This window comes from Tachysurus vachellii, chromosome 1 (assembly GCF_030014155.1).
Source record: "Tachysurus vachellii isolate PV-2020 chromosome 1, HZAU_Pvac_v1, whole genome shotgun sequence".
NCBI lineage: Eukaryota > Metazoa > Chordata > Actinopteri > Siluriformes > Bagridae > Tachysurus > Tachysurus vachellii.
This window is the reverse complement of record NC_083460.1, coordinates 26389675-26408034: the sequence shown is the minus strand read 5'-3', so window position 1 is coordinate 26408034 and position 18360 is coordinate 26389675.

Genomic DNA, 18360 nt, shown 5'->3' with positions numbered 1-18360 from the left:
CTATTGGAGCATTTACCTCCAGACGGGTAGCTTTATTGGAACCATGGGGTTGCCCATGGGATGGTTTTGCAATTGAACGTCATGATAGAAACAGGAGGCGTGCCAAAAAAAATACATCATTTAGTGGGCAAATATCTTTGTTGGAAAAAAAAGAAAAATAAAGCTAGGGAGATGACAACTTAAAAAAAAAATAGTATGAATGCCACATGAAGTAATCTTTGTTTAATTTAAATTACAGACACAGCAAGGACATGTTACTGTGTTCATAAGAATACACATTTTAGAGATAAATAAGTACAATAGAGCTCTAACTCAGAGTACAACAATGCTCTAACAAAGTGGCTTAGATGAACAGAAGATGCATGAGCAGTACTACCTCTCAAGCCCTGGTGGTCCCAATATCGGGGCAAGATGGCGTACGATTTTCAATGAAATAAATCAATTAAATGAAGTTTTATAGATCGGTAGCTGAGAAAACTCATATACAGAGGTGTGCCAACATGTGCCTGCTTGGCACAGGAGTACCAAAACCTCTCTCTAATATCTCTGATACACAATAGAGAATTAAACCTTGAACCAGTTAATGGTCAGATGTTATAAAATAGATTTATGGAATTTTTAGTATATATTTAATAACATTTTTTGATATACTGTCTACAATTTTTATATTTTGTCAAGCAAAAATTCATTATTTTTATTTTTACTGTGTTCCATGTTGTCATACTCTGATCTGGTAATATATATATATATATATACGTATATATATATATATATCACAGATCAGCCAGACAATACTACACTAAACAACAGACTATACTACACCCAAGACTAGACCTAATCCTAGGAAGAACCGAAGCTCGTGCATGGTCTTCACCATACCAAAAATGAGTGCTGCGCCATTTAAACCTTCACAAATTTTTCAGTATTTTCAATATAAGATATTAACTCAATTGTACAAAAGATCAGATTTTCTCTGTATACCTCTGTATATCTTCTCTTTATACCTCCCATAAAAATGAATATATGATATTAAATTGTAGCTGATAATATAATTTGTAATTAAATTGAAAAGGCAAGCCTATATATGCAGCATATACTGTATTTACATTGCATGCTTTAATAGAAACACTATGCTAACAATGGTATAGTTCTTTTATAGAACTTCTTTATAGTTTTTTAAAAACTGCTGTTAGTTATTGAAATTCTGCTGCAAATCTTTGCTCTACAGTCTGTGCGGCTCTGCTCTTAGGCCAATAATAAAAGAGCTGTATTTGCAATCTAATCTAATTTTTGGCATGTCACAGAACTGAGTGGAGAATCATAATAAATAGTGCAGATGCTAAATTACTAAGATCTTCTCAGGGTAACTGATGAAGGACAAAAAGATTAAAATCTATGGAAATAACAAAGCCAATAAGATTATCACTTGCCAAAAACTGCCAAAGCATCCTTTAGACAAAGACCAGCAAGCTCCTGACATGTCTGAGGCTTAAGAGGCATAAATTAGGCAGTGTTAAAGTATTGGATATTTTGGCGTTCTATTTTGATCGACAAACCATATGTTCTCTGCTTACTTCAAATGAGGGTTTCATATTCAAGTGGCTCAAACAGTGGCCATAATAATAATATAGTGGTAGGAAATTTGTAATGCAAATTTCTTGAACAACAAGTCAGGGCTGAATCAGCAACATTCAAAGTCCAAAGAACATCTCAATGTTCATCTCATTCTCCTCAAGCTCTACAGAAGTAAGAAATGCCCCAAAGACACTGAGTTGGAAATACCAAATTTCTGTTTTTCTGCTTGATGACATTTTCAGTAGAGAAGACATACACACTGTGAGAAATGAGATAAATATCTGACCTGCTAAACTGCACTGGGCAGCACTTTTTGCTAGTTACAAAATAAAAATGAAGTATGAGCACCTAAAACAGCATGCTGTTCCAGAAATACTTTAGGCAGAAATAAAGCTTGCTTTAAACTCAGACCACATCAACCAAGTGTGGACCCAAGGAAATATCAGACTCTCATGAAACAGAGAGAATCAGCAGATCTTTGGGGTGTCTCATCAAGACTGAGCTAGACGTATAACCACTGTGGAAGCAAAGTGGAAGTTTGGACTGGGTTCATGTAGGGTTCTTTAGCTGAGACAGACTGTAGCTCTGGGCTTGTAAGTAGAATCATGAGAAGCAAGTATAGTATTTTTAGCATGTCTGCAAGGAAAAACAGTCACCAGTAATTATCTGGTAATGTAAGACTAAACGTATTTTTAGACAGCTAGGTCATCTTTGTTTGAAGAAGAAGGGTAATTGCTTATGCAGATGTGGTCTAGTCGAGATGGATTTAATTGGAAAAGGATTTATAGGTAGGAGTCATAAATGGGGGGATGTGGAGATTGAACCGTAGAGGCCAAATGGCTGTATGACTTATTGAGGAACTGCCAGTGACACTGACACATGCTTCTCTTAGACATGAGAGCCATGGAAAGTTACATTAAAAATCTATTAGATTACTGCTTATTTAATCATATGAGCAGTGATTACACAAAACCTCAGAAACATATTTGGATGAGTTTCTGCTATGCTCATCATATAAGGGCTATGTTTTAAACTTTTTCAGATTTTATTTTTTTCCCAAATTGTCCTAAGGTGCCACTGAACATTCTTCCTGTGTGTTTAAATATCTGTATTCAGATTACTGTCTTTTTCACTGGTCTGAATGTTATGAAATTATGATGCATGACACAATTGATGATACATAAAAGCTTGTGGAACCGCGCACTGATTTTCCTCCAAATGCTATGCTAAATCTCTGCAATCTACTATCATTATTGTGATTTGTTGATCATCGTTATACTATTGCTAGAATGTCAGATATCAGAGCTACTACGGTACAGATATGCTAACATCATGTTCGCAGTTGCTATACAATACCACCAAAGAAGCTGACAATGTAGTAAACTGTATAGAATAAGATTCAAGATTGTATTTGAAATCTTAGCAAATCTTAACATCTTATACTGTTATATACAGTATAAAACTTGTTGGGAATTGAAAAACCGTCCTATGCCTTCTTTTATAAACTCTGCTTATAAATAAAAATTCAGTTAAAAATAGAAGGATAGAAATGAACAGAAATAGTAATAATTAATAGAATATGATGTTCAATATGTAAAATGTAACATAAACATATAGCTAATTTACATGTAGTTACATGCAGTAGTAAAGTGCAGTTTGCAGAATGATAGTGGAGTAAACGAGTCTTACTAAAGGAACTAAAAGATGGAGGTGTCTGTAGAGGAATCTGATGGCCTGAGGGAAAAGCTCCTCCTGAGCCTCTCCATTTTAGCCAACAGACTATTCAAGTCAAGTCAACAGGCTTTAATTGTCATTTTAACTAAATATAGATAAATCAGTACACAGTGAAATGAAACAACGTTCCTCCAGGACCTAGGGTTCTACATAAAACACAGAGCTACATAACACAACAAAAATTATGAACCTATTCACATAAAGTACATTAACCTTGTGCAAACGGTTAATACAATATACTACAAGACAGATACACAAAGATAGCACTACTGTTGGTGTCCAAAACAGTTGTAGCGGTATTTAGAAAAAGTCGAGTCTACAGAAGCACTTGCCTGAACACACCAATGAAACCAGAGTAATTATATACACGACTGAGTATAAAAAAAAGTGAATATGGAAAACATGATGAGGATGTGCTGTAATAAGAAAATAATAATAAACAAAGTCTGAAATTACTGTTACCCCAAAGTTGATTCATTACACTCTTCATTTTTTTTCTTGTGAATTTAATAAGAAAAACTGCTTGTCATGTTACAGTACAAAGCCGTATGTCCTGAAAACATCCTGTTTCAGAAAACTTAAAATGACAGATTTAACGTTGACTGTTACAAAGTCCTTTAAAAAATGTAACTGAGGTTGAGGAACTCAGAGTGACTGCATTTCTCTAGTTTTTTTTGTTTTTTCTGTGATAGGCCATGACCAATTTAGACTTAAATCTGAATACAGATATAGATACAGGGATTGAATATCAGTATATAATAATACAAGTTCATCAAACACACATCTCTTTAGTGTTCATTTATTATGGAGACTTCACTCTAATGTAGTATGATCTTTTGGGAGTTTTACAGCAAACATTAGATTAGAATATTTTCTTCTGTAGAAGTCTGGTAAGGTGCTCTGTGAAAAGGTATTTAAGGTATTCAGAGAGGATGAGCAGCTGCTTGTGAGCAGAGCTGAAAGAAAAGACATTAAGGAATAAAGAATGAGTGCAACAAAGGAGAATGAATTTGCAGAAGACTCCTGTTGGGGGGGTTAAGTGAAGCAGACAGTCTGTATTTGTCATTAAAGGATGAAGACGATGGTGAAACCTTATTGAGAGTCGTAGTAGAGTCTAGTGATGGGAAGAATACTATGTTCCAGAGAAATCAACTCGCTTCTTTTTCTTCTTTCATAAAAAAAAGACACATTCTTGCTATTTTGTTTTTTTTCCTGTCCATTATATTTCATTCATAAATGGGCAACCCAGTGTAACCATTAATAATCATCATTAAAAAAATGAAATTAAATTAAATTAAATTAAATGTTTAAAAATGACATGGTCAAGGATAAGAACGGCTGCTCAGTTAAAGCAGTCATGACAGTGGGATAAAGTATAGCATGGATGCTGGAGAAGGTGACAAACTCACAAACCTACAGTAAGATATTTGTCCCAAAATGTACAGACATGGCTTAACTTCCTCAGTGTCACTTCCTGTGACCTCTTAAAGTGTTTTACATTTGACAGACTTTGTGCATCTTGTGTCTACATGTCTATTTTAATGCCAGCTGGCCTGAAGACACAACCCTTTATGACAATTCAAGATAAATATTTAAATGGTGAAATAATATCTAGGTTTGTAATGAAGACATGAACCTCATGGTCAGGTATAGTTTGTGGAGGATTACTGCAGTGAGGTAATGTTGTGGCTAGACACTGGTCTGACAATATGTCAGCAGGTTTAAGAGTCTCAGTATTGAGTTTCGATGAGTTGGTCCTCTTTTATGGGTTCCCTCCCAGAGAACCCCAAACCTCTGACCAAAATCACAACTATTATCCAAATAGGTGGACGGTGGAGAATCCATTATTTTATATGGCTCTTGAGATAGAGACTACCCCATGGCTGAAAAGGTTTTTAAACCTCAAGAAAGCAAACTCTACAAAAGTGGGAATATGTTTTTTTCTCTCACTAATTCCATTGGTGTTACTGGCAAGAAATAATACCTTCTTACTGTTTTCTCCTTATGATGATTCATACCACAGATATTTTGGAATTCTACAATGTTCTTAAATATGATATGCTGATCACAGACAGAGGTAATTCAAATCAGACCTTAATGTGGGAACCATTTGCGATTTACAGGAGACTAATTCCCAGCAGAAATGGACTGGCATTGTAGTAAAAGTGATGTGTTGGATCTTTAAGTACTGCTGAATGAGTACTGACTCATTCTGACTGCAATGCTGTCTGACATTAGGAACAGTCCCCTGTTTGTTAATTCAAGTGATGATACCTGGATAATGACACAGCAGTGGTATGAACACTCACTGCACATGGCACCTGTGATGGAATACTGCTGCAGGAGAGACTCAATATATGAAATGAAAGGCATAAAACACAATATGGTGCTCTGTTTTAGAAAAAAAATATCCAATGATGATGTAGCCTGAAGTAAAAGATGAGGTAAGTTACTGAAGTTGGTTCCTATAACAGAATGTCCAGAAGCGTTTATTCGTCTTGAACTTCAGCAATATATCAACAAATATATGTTTGTATTTATTAAAGAACAACATTAAAGAGAGGGATATATTATTTACCTATTTATCCATTTGAGCAGCCTGCTTCATATTGCCCCATAGATTTTTTATTAGATTTAGGTCTAGGCTCTGGCTAGGACATTCAGTAACATCTCATCTTCCTTTGCTTAAGTCATTTCTTTGTTGATTTGGAACAAAAAACAGTCCTAAAGCATGATGCTGTCACCACCATGCTGCACCATGCTGTTCTTTTTTGCTGTTTGTTTTCACCAATCATATCTTATGGAATTATGGAATTATTATACCTTTGTATATTGTTTGGAGTGATTCAATTGGATGTTTGTTGTGACAAAGGGCTTCCATTGATCCGTCCTACCCCATAGCCCAGACATGTGAAGAATATGAGACATACTGTAATCAGTAGATTCCTGCAGCTAATTTAATGTCTCTTGGCAGCCTCCATGTAAATGTTTGTCTTGTCCTTTTATATAAATTTTGGTCGGACATCCTGTTCGTCTCTAAAATGATTTAGAGATTTTTCACTTAAATTTTATATACTTTATATGGTAAAGTTTATATGTAATTTCATATTGAGGGTGCTAAAGGTTTTGACATGATTTATCTAGGTTTCATTATTTTCATCATGAAAACATGCCGTTTTTAAAGGTCTGTGAAAACTTTTTATATCCAGTGTATATTGGATTTGTGCATAGCATAATCAAAGTCCTTTTTATGCAGCCATATCATTTAAGGTTACAGCCTCATACTTTTTAGTCTCAGCCTCATACACTTCACCACAAAGTGTCTGATGCTTACTGAACACTTTCCAGGCCACAAACCCTTAAAGGTTGCAGTGTGATATATTATCCACTATTCTGCACCCATATGACATCAGGACTTAATCAGGTTTTCAGGGAAAGATATAGTTTCTGTAATGAAAAATATATGAGGCATCATGTATTATAGCTACTGTATATTGCGAAGACGGTACTGCATTTAAACACTGAACCATTGAGGACAATCCTTTATTCAGTGTACATTATTGATCCTGGGTTGGTGTTATATTGAACAAAATGCTACGGAAGAAAGAATCTGAAGTCATAGGATGTCACAATGTGACCAACATTGTTTAAAATTTGGGGTAGGCCTACTAATAATTTGTAAATGACAATGAGATGGAGAAGTCATTGGAAACAAATCACCTTGATACCATATTTAAAAATTTTTAAAGATTATTTCCATGATTATATTTAGTCTATGCTTTTTCAACTGATGCAACGATTAAACTTGGATCCTCAAACCCTAATTTTGAGCATGTCATTTTTACTAGTAGTTTGCTATACTCCAAAAAATGCCTCAAAACACAATGGAATTTGAAGGAGGACAATGTCTATAACATTGCTCCTGCTACAGATCAAATATGGTGTTTTTCTGTGCAAAATAGTGAAGATTCTTGACAATAAAGTAAATCACCCTAACCTCACTCCCAGTGAGCATGCATTTCACTTACTGAAGTGAAAACTGAAGGAGAAACAGGCCTGGCAGAGCATCCCAGGGGATGATTTCCAACATCTGGTAATGTCTGTGGATCAGAGACTTCATAATTCTTAATTCTTCATTTCTTAATATTTATATAAATGCATCCATTTAGACACATTTATGTAATTCTATTTTATTAATATAATGGATACGAATAGTATTTACTCACACTCTCAACAGAGTGAGTGTAAACAAATTCAGAAAGAGTTTGACTTGCATGATGTGCATTTAATATAATGGCCTCTTCCCTGCATGAGAGCAGTGATAGACATTATTTATGACAACCACAGTCCAGTAAAAGGAGCCCAGAAAATGTGAGTGAAATTAGACAACCCCAAAAGGAAATGGAAATTTCACACATGCATTTGTAAAAGTCATTATGCACACAGGTTCTGCTGAAGGTCATAAACCAGATAAAAATCTGAGGTCATGACTATGGTTGAGCATTTGTCCAGGCTAAAATTAAAATTGATAATTTAGTAACTTATTTTTTTTATTAAAGTCAACCTTCAGATAGTATGTTGCCACTAATTGTCAGAAGGCCTCAGATTTGCCTTGAATTGACAATGTCAGAAGCAGCATATGTCCAGGCAAATATCCAGATCATTTTTTTTGCTGCAACCGTGACAGAAGCATGAAGTATTTTGAATTCTCAAAAGGAAGTGACCTTATGTGAAGTATGTGATTTTTTTAAGGCAAATCCAAATGTGGTTTTATTCACTGTCTTTGAAAGAAATCCTTGAAAAATTCACATTTGTTTCTACTGGGAATATTTCATTTAATGAATTGACTTTAATAATAGTATTTGTCATTCATGCAAGATATGAAAAAAAATCCAAGATATAAACAGCAATCAAAAAATGAATCAAGATTAAACAAACATTTAAAATGACCTAAATTTCTGCAGTCTGATTTTAAAGTCATAATAATGGACTAGAATCAAACATACTGATATATCAGTTCATATACATTTTGTAAATGTTCTAGACTGTGAATGTTCAGATGGTATATTAAGTATTAACAAAACAAATAACTGTAAAATGTGATTGTATGAGTTTGTCATTGAGTTTAGCAGAACATCATTCATTTGTAATTAGTGCATATATGCTGGTAATATCAAAAGACTCACAATGTTTTTGTTTTTTTTCTTGCATCTATAAAAGGATAAATTACACCTAATTACAAATCATACCAACCAGATGAACTGAAAAAGGCTGGTTGCATTTTCACCTTTAGTACTTAATTGTGGGAAATCATTAAAACGAAGTATACATTGTCCTGTTACTTAATCCATCTTTGTAAATGACTGTAGGCATTTGTCAGCTGCGCTTCCACTTTTAGAAGCCCAGCACATGCTGTGGTGTAATTTGGGCTGAGCACATCATTCCTGTGATGGCATGCAACTTCAGAATTAACCTGAATGGAGTGGCAGGTGCAGGGACATTCTGACATGCACGGAAATTTTAGGAGGCTCTCTGTAGGAGAGAGAGGATTGGTTTTACATCAGTCTCAGAAGAATGAGCTCAGCCAGAACCTCCAGAGAAAAATACACTTCTGTCTCAGAAATGCTTACATTTTCCCAAAATCCAAAAATAATAGTTTTTTCTTTCGTCAAGATGTCTACAGGTTAGAAAAAAATATTAATATGAAATAATTTGCCAAATAGGAATTCAGTCTCATAGTCCAAACAGATTCTGTAATTAATCAAGGATTTTCATGATTTCAAAAAATTCAATATGCATATCCTTAAAATTAAGGCTTAAATGTGGGGTATTTCATATTGTTATAGATATGTTCATAGAAATAAATAAAAAATTATCAAGACATAGATAAAACCACTCTTGATAAGTTATATGTCAGTTAAAATAAGAGCAGGTTATTCTGTAAAAAGCTGTAAATACAAAGTTAGCAAACAAACTTGCTAACTAACCAGATTATTGTTACTAACAACGCTAATACTGTATAAGACTTGCTGGCATCTTAGTTTGCTTACATAGTGATAGCTGTGCTAGTAAATTGATCTACCAAACGTATGGCAACAAAAATACGGCAATATCACTTGTGAGGCTGCAAGCTAAGTTAGTGACCTGTGGTAATAAAGCTAATGAAGAAAAGCACATTTGATAAACTTTCCTGTGACTACATTTACTTCTTTAAAGTAAAATGTCTGTTTTCAGACAAGGTTGCGGGTGAAGTGACGTAAACATTCGTGTTTTGATTGTGTTATAAGCAAACATTCAGGTCAGATAGATAACGTTATCATGATGTGATACCTTGAGATGGACCATTCCTTCATCTCACAGCTAGCTTTTGGACAAAAAAGATGCATGTACTTAAGTTGAACTCTAATCAGGCAGCTCTCAAAGGGCCAACTGTTGTTTTTAATGCAGTGTGAGACAGAATTCAAAGCTGGAATTTATTTCCTGTTCAATTCCCTCCACAACTTGATTGTATCTGGATGAGAGGCAGTGGGCGGACAATGGACGTGGCTATAAATCTCAAGCTTCAGAGTTGCTTTGGAGAACTTGTCAAACACGGAACAGGTGTTTTAGTCTTTCTCAGTCATTTGTCAGCAGCTGGACTGCATGCTAATTACAAGTTAAACCTTTTCTTGAGTGAGTTTCTTGGTTTAATGTAGTCTCAGTCTCAGTCTTACAGATAAATTAACAAGAACCATATTTTTGGAAAGTGTGATTGTTAATTCCTGCCTTGTGAGTTAGGGGTCTTTGAGGGTGATTGCCAGAAAGATGCATATTTCTTTGAGAAGGGATGTTTTTGATAGATGAGCTTCCCTGGAGACTGGTGGAAAAATATTGTGTCCAGTCTTTCTCATAGTGGTGAGGTACAAATTTGCTGGAGTGTAAATTGACTGGAATGCAAAACAAGAAGTCTTGATTTGGACATGTAACTTTGTTACATGTCCAAATCAAGACTTCTTGTTTTGCATTCCAGTCAATTTACACTTATTAGATTTTTTTTTTATTTTCTGTTTTTTATTATTATTTTTTAGCCTTTGCTGTCTTTTTTGTTTGCAGTTGTTTTTCTATTGATATTGATGTTTTGATATTGTGATTTCTGAGTTGTCTTTTTTAATTGGTTTATTATGTCTTGGTAAGATGTCAGATGTATTGTTAGGTTTTGCAGACCTTAAACAATACTGAATTGTGGCACAGCACCATTTACTTTTTGTCGTCAATTAATAAACGTATCCATCACTCCTGCTTGCTTTTCTACCTGATCTCATGGTTATATGTCGGAAGTTTTATTATGTAAGATTACGGGTTAGTGTTTTAATCAGTCTTTGACTGTTCCCCTGCCAATAAGCTGATGTAAGTTTATGTCTGGTTCATTTCAAACAGTCTGATGGAAAATTATGGTGAACTATAATTAAGTTCAAAGCATGTAATTAGGCCCGATTTACTGCATTTCTATCATCTGTTGTGGTGAAAAAGACAGATAATTGATTTTGGCTTTGATAATTAAAAAATTATCAGGATGTCTGAACATATCGTATTGTAATAGTCTTACAATTATAAAGATAGAGGAAAATGAAAATATTTTACAGAAATATGGCTTGTGTTGAGAAAAACTTGGACATGGTGATAAATGGAAAATATTTGACTATATAGAAAATAATCAGTGATAGTTGGTTGTTGGGAATTATATGTCATTTTTTTCTGTTTATAGTTACCTTAAATGTTGTGAAACATCTGTGAAAGGTTATTGATTACATTTTAACAGTCACTAAGTCATTCTTTAGCGGTCTACTGAAGCTAAAAATACAGAATCAATGTTGCTTGTTACTAAAAGCCACAAACCCCTTTGTCCTGAAGACATTTCCATGGAGGAAAGCATAAAGTTACAGCTCAGACTCTGTCCTTTAGCTCAGACTCTATATTCTTTAAGAATATATATATATATATATATATATATATATATATATATATATATATATATATATATATATATATATATGATGCAGTACATAGTGAAATGAAACAGTGCTCCTCCAGGACAATAGTGCTATAAAAAAACAACACAGGACTATGATTAAAAGTAAGCTAGCATACAGCGATATAGCGTAGTGTAAACAATGATGGACCTTGAGCGACTCTCATGTTCAGCTATAAAATACCAATTACCAGTTTGGATACACTGGCTTTTTTATTTAGTAAAATTATGCGGTGAAAAAAAAAACATATTTTAGATTCTTCAAAGTCTAAGTCAATTGGCTTGATTACAGCTTTACACTCTTTTGTCATTCTCTCAACCAATTTCATGAGTACAAACATGGGAATGACAAACATTTTTACACATGTTGAGCGTTACAGTTTTAACTTACATTCAGTAATTTCACATTTACCAATTTTCAGTTCTATTGCACATTTTATTATTTACATGTTTTTACATGTTATTTTGGAATGGGTCAGAGTTCACAGATACTGTATATTGGGCTTAGGGCAAGAACCCGGAAACAAATGTAAAATTCTCACCTACAATTGTGAAAGTATTAGTCACAGTATTTATAACGGCTTATCTGTGTGCAGTATAAATAAAACTTTTCACATGCAATCAGGCTTGTAGGAAGTTTTGGTATTGGACTGTAATTCTGTCTCCCATTGCTTTTGGAATAAATGTTTCTATATAAGGCAAATATTATTTTAATAATACATACTGTCATGATAGGTCAGCACAAATACGGAACAGTGGTAGTACTATTTTATTTTTATTACACACTATCTTTTAATGCTGAAAAGATAGACATCTTATATTTCAACTCGGTCTGAGTAAATGTCTTTGTTTTTTTAGTAGAACAAATATTTCTCTCAAAATCAAAACCATGGAAGAATCATGGAATTGGAAGAAATTTGTGTGGCTACATCAAGACCATTGGCATGTAAAAAACATTACGAAGAGGAGCAACAATGAAGGAGTTATACTAAAATGGCACCCTTGTGGTTCACCTCACCAAGCTTCCTAGCCGGGAGTTATATATTGAAGTCTTGCCTTGAGTAAGTGCTCTTGGCGGGACACGCTTCCTTATTCCAAGCCACACATGACTGCTAATTCACAGCCGGTTTATTTTCTTACTACAGAAGCCCTATTGAGTGGGTTAAATCATGGATGCAGGCGACAAGCAGAGAACGTACAGTGATTTGTCAGCATGTCTACATGTCACTGCTTCTGGAAACACAAGTCATAATATAATAGCACAATAGATCTCAAAGTCAAGTATGTAAATATTATCCAGGGGTATATTTTTTTTACATTATTATTTTTGTTACAGCTTAAAAAAACATTTTTCAATATTAAATATTATTATATACATTTGAATAGTTGGTTAGCATGATCATGGTCATAAATGAAATTTGCATTGTGGAAGTTAATTTATTCTCTCACTCTCACTCATTTTCTACCGCTTATCCGAAGTACCTCGGGTCACGGGGAGCCTGTGCCTATCTCAGGGGTCATCGGGCATCAAGGCAGGATACACCCTGGACGGAGTGCCAACCCATCGCAAGGCACACACACACTCTCATTCACTCACGCAATCACACACTACGGACAATTTTCCAGAGATGCCAATCAACCTACCATGCATGTCTTTGGACCGGGGGAGGAAACCGGAGTACCCGGAGGAAACCCCCGAGGCACGGGGAGAACATGCAAACTCCACACACAAGGCAGAGGCGGGAATCAAACCCCCAACCCTGGAGGTGTGAGGCGAACGTGCGAACACCACCGTGCCCCCTGAAGTTAATTTATTAATTAATATATTTATTTTCAGAACACCTGTTATGGAATATTAAGTACAGGGTGATCTATAAATGCAGCTCCATAAGGTTAATGAATATTTTGTAATTTTTATATTGATATGAGGTATCTGAGCACCAACTAATGCATCTACTCATAGGAATGCAAAGCCAATTTAAATGTAGAGGTATATATACTGAGAAAATTAGGAATGTTGAATAATGTTGAGATGAAAATTATTAACCAGGTGTTTACTGACTTTTTTGTTTTTAATCTCCAGTTATGCTCGGTAATGGGACACCGTGTATAGTATTAGATACACTCATCACCTTCAGTAACCAGGGTTAAAGTGTAACCTTGTGCAAGGCAGGAAACTACTCTGGATAGGATTCCAGTATCTCTCAGGGCTCCATGTACTAACACTCACTCATTTACTCTAATATATGCAGTTTAGTCTTGCTAATCCACCCACCAGTGTGTTTTTTGAGAGGTAGAAGGAAACCAGAGAGCCTGGAACTCTATTGGTGAAACAAACAAAACTCCACAAAGACGGTAAACCATTCCAAGGAATGAACCACTGACCTTGGAGCTGTGAGACTGTTGTGTATATAGATTTTATTAACTTCTTAAGGCATTTTTCTGAAATATTCACACCTTATGTTTAAAAGATTTTCCACATTTTTCCATATTTGTAAAATTGCCCCAAATTGCACCACCAATTCTGGAGTCATTTGTTAGACCAGGGATGTCAAACTCAGGCCCGTAATTACCCAAACTCGGTGTAATTATATTGAATATATATATATGCATTAAAGCTGGCTAGCCGCATGCTCCGCTAATACTACAAATCCCAGAATGCCTTGCCACTGTAGTCACGAACAGCAAGCGCCACTCATTCTCTGTTGACATGCGTTAACAACCATGCTACAGTCACATCGGGCAAGTTAAATCCACCCTCCACAAAAATGGCCAAACGAAAGATGGACAATAGGAGCTTTCAAGACAGGTGGGAGGCAGATTATCTGTTCACGAATATAAAGGACAGACCTGTTTGTCTTGTGTGCTAACGGAGCTAACGTGTCTGTAACGAAAGACTATAACATAAGAAGACACTAGTCGAAAAGCTGGATTTTCATTGAATGAAATTATTATTTTTTTTTGTTTTGTTGTTGGTTTTGAAAAAGATCCACTTCAAAAAGAAACTGAAAATGATACAGTGAGAGGCATCATTTATTTTATTTATTTTAATAAGAAATGAACACCACTGATGTGTCTTTTATTTCAAATTTAATTTCTTATGTGTTTGTAATATCAAGCTGATATTAATATTTGCTTGGTGTTCAAGTTTGTTTCCATATGAAAAAAGTTGAACATTGCACATCAGTTGCAGTTAATTTTTCAGTAAATATTCAGTTTGGCCTGTGACTTTATCTCAGTTTTATATTTTGGCCCACTGTGAATTTGAGTTTGACACCCCTGAGTTAGACAGATACTTTTGTTTGTCGAATACACTAAACTGAATTAACTGCAAAATGGCAACAACAGGACAAATCTAGTTAAATATCTCTAACTTGTATCTTTGTATCTCGGCATATTATCTCAGTGATTGAGAATACACAACAAGAAAACACCAATTTATTCGAAAACATAGCTGACAGACCTGATTACAATCACCTGCTTTAATTCAGCCGTGCACTGATTGTGCTAAGCTAATTAGAAAATGTTAGACTAATGAGGATTACATAACCTACTCTGCAAAGATGTAAACCATTTCTCTCCTGGGCTCTAATCACTGCTCTCAGTATGATTATCTTAATTACAACATCTCAGAGGGCATTCAACATCTCCCAGGGGAGAAACACAGACCACCAATCTCTTACCAATATCATAAACTTGCTCTTATAAAATTCACTTATCTCTACTACAAAATTAGGGTTAAGAGTTGGATTTCTAAAATCAGAGATTAAGAGTGAATTCAATCATGAATGCTTGCTCAATTTGTATAAATGTTCGTCTTATTAGGTTTTATAACCAACTATTTTAAAAATTAATCTGACAGAATTGTGAAAATTATTAATATATTAATATTTTTTGTTCAGTTTCCAGATATGTAAATTAATGTTTGCCAGTTTATTTGAGCGTTTAATTATTTGAGTTTCCATTTATATAAGTAGTGTTTATCCATTTATAGAAGTATATATTTATTATTATATGTATTATTATATTATTATTATATTATATTATATTATATTATATAAAAATTATTATATATTTATATTATTATTATTATTATTATTATTATTATTATTATTATTATATTCTACTTGGACTACATATAAATAAATAAACTTTGGGAACCATTGATTCAAAAGCTCTAGTTGGGTCTTAAGGCAAATATTTTGCCTCTTCAATTTGGCCATGTACTCATTTTTATCTCTTTAACTCTTAGCAACCTAAAAAAAAATATCCCAAGTGTTGTGATAAGTGTACAACTATGAAGACAAAAATAAGTAATGAAAAATATTTAGGCCACACAGTATCTCTGTACATCTCTCTATGGCTCATGTTTTGGAGTCGCTTCCTATTCTGACCATGTAAAAGCCAGTGGTATTAATCAGTAAAACATGAAGACAAACACTGTAGAAGAGGTGCAAAATCTTGTACATATTTTACAGTTTGGATATTAGGCCCAGAAAGGGGTAGGCGTGACCCTTCTGTTTAGCCATTGCTGCTGACATAATGTGTTTTATTGCAACAATTTTTCACTTGTGAACATTGCCTCAAGTTTTAGACTTGAATAATAGATTCATTTCCTGTAAAAGAAAAAGGGAAAAGCATCTACACACCACACATTTTATATGGTATGAAATTTAGTGAAAATACATGTGATTGTGCAGTGGTGTGCAAGTCTTAATAAATATCAAGAAATATGAAGGAATTTTATAATTTATTAATGCATGTTTTAATATGTTTATATTTCTATAGTAATATCTAACACATGGTCTTGTATCAAAAGGTTTCATGAATGTTGAGATGTGATGTGTATTTAGCATTTCTGGCCTTCAGTGTTGTTTTTTTGTAAACGTCAGAAGGTAAAGCTGTAACTTACGTCATGGGAAAGTTTTCAGGACACAGGGTTTTACACCAGAATCTCTTATTTTAAGGATAATGTATGACTTGTAAAATTGCATATATTGACACCTAATTTTAATTATATGTCTGTACTGCAACTCAAAGTATGATGATCACAAGAAACCTTTATTTACAGTTAATGTTAACAGACACTTTAACAAATCACTTAACAAACATTACTATGTGATCAAAAGATAGGGATTGCCATGCGATATATTACCAAAGATTTATAGGAAATTCCAGAGAATGATTTATAAAATGCTTTAATTACAACCAGAGATTTCTATCCAGACTAAAGTGGCAGCCATATAACTTGGCAGCGGTGAAATTACCCGAAGCACATTTGGCCAAAGGATATTCCTGAATAAGTTATAGTCTCTCTAAAACCAGCCAGACACTTGAGAAAAGACATGTGCTTGCACTCATGTCACAGGAGATTTTGAGAGTTAAGAGGAGGCCAAGTTACCATTTCTGTATTGTATCAGTGTAATTGGTTATTATCTTGATATTCCAATAGGCTGTAAATCTAATGCATATAATGGAGAATATTACATTAGGCAGCTTGGCCAGGCCATTACAAAATAATCTCAGCTGTTACCTTTGTTTTTTTAAATAATGCTTGAAAAATTGTTTAAAGCTTGCGGTTTGCTTTTTGGGGCAAACCATTTCTTTGCGTATCCCATCTGAGGAGGTTGGGGTCAGAGCACAGGGGCAGCTATGATGCAGTGCCAGAGGAGCAGGGATGGACAAGGGCCTTGCTTATTTGCCCAACAGTGGCAACCTGGTAGTGCTGGGACTTGAAACCTGACCTTCCAAGCAACAAACTAGAGGTTTAACCACTTGAGCCATCACTGCCATAATACCACCAAAATGTTACTGCTGCAATATTATAAATCCTAAATATTATAGTGAAAAACATATGATGCAAATTTTAAACTTAAAAACAGGCATTGCCTATCCTTGTTAAAATCTGTACAAATTAACAAATGCCTTGAATATTTTTCCTATAATTCCCAATGTCCATGAAAACACTTGAGCCAGTGGGACACATTAACAGCTCAGCTTGTCAACACTCTTGACTCTGCAGTATTTTAGTATTTTTTCCAGACACAATCAATTAACTTCATGGTAGGCACAGTACCAAACTCCTTAAGCCCCAGATAACTAAATAATTTACTGTGGAATTACACTTCCTTGGTTATCCACTGTAGCAAGAAGGGTTAGCTAGCTAGGTAAGAGGTTCGCAAAGATGAGCTTAATGTTGGGACATTCAACGATAACCTTGAACTTCAGAGGATGAGACAAAGTCTGTGAGTGTTGCTGATAAACATAGTGATAACTTATGTCCTATTGTGGAGTTGAAATTTAATTTTGGGAGAAACCAGATTTTACAATGCTAGACGTTTGTTTTCAGGAAATGTAGATTTTAGAACAATATATAGATCTTTTAGCCCAATTTGAAAGTAGAATTTGAAAGTCTAATAGGCACACAATCAATGTTTATATTATAAATAATTACAGGAATGTAATACTAACATATATTAATTGCATTTCATGTACAATTTGAACCATTTTTTTTCTCGGTGCTTTTTCAAATCTGATTCGTTATTGTTCCTTTGGACTCTTGGGGTTCAGGCAGACCAATTGTCAACACAAACAACATTCACCTCATTAAGTGCTATGTGACTTGCAAGTAAAATATCCAATTAGTATGCTTTTTATTAAACTGTCCCTGGGAATTGAATGCTATCAAGGGCTTTGGTTTCAGGTAGTGGGGTGATTTTAAACTGTAGTGTTATTATAAGTTAATGCTGAAAGAAGAGATTATCATTTCATCATCATTATATCAGTTCTTGTTATCCTGCAAATATTTCAAACAATTTTCTTTATTTTTTCTGTAACAGAAATCCAAGAGCCAGTAATGGTTTGGAATTGCAGTTGGAATGGGTTGGGAAATAGTCCACTGGTCTATATATCAGTGGTGCAAACTATTTTAGATAAAAATAACTCAATTTCTATAGATTATCTAGATTCAGGATTTTTTTATAGGTTGAACTAAAAGTATAGATACACATAATGAGATACTCACTTCAGGTAAAATGTTTTTA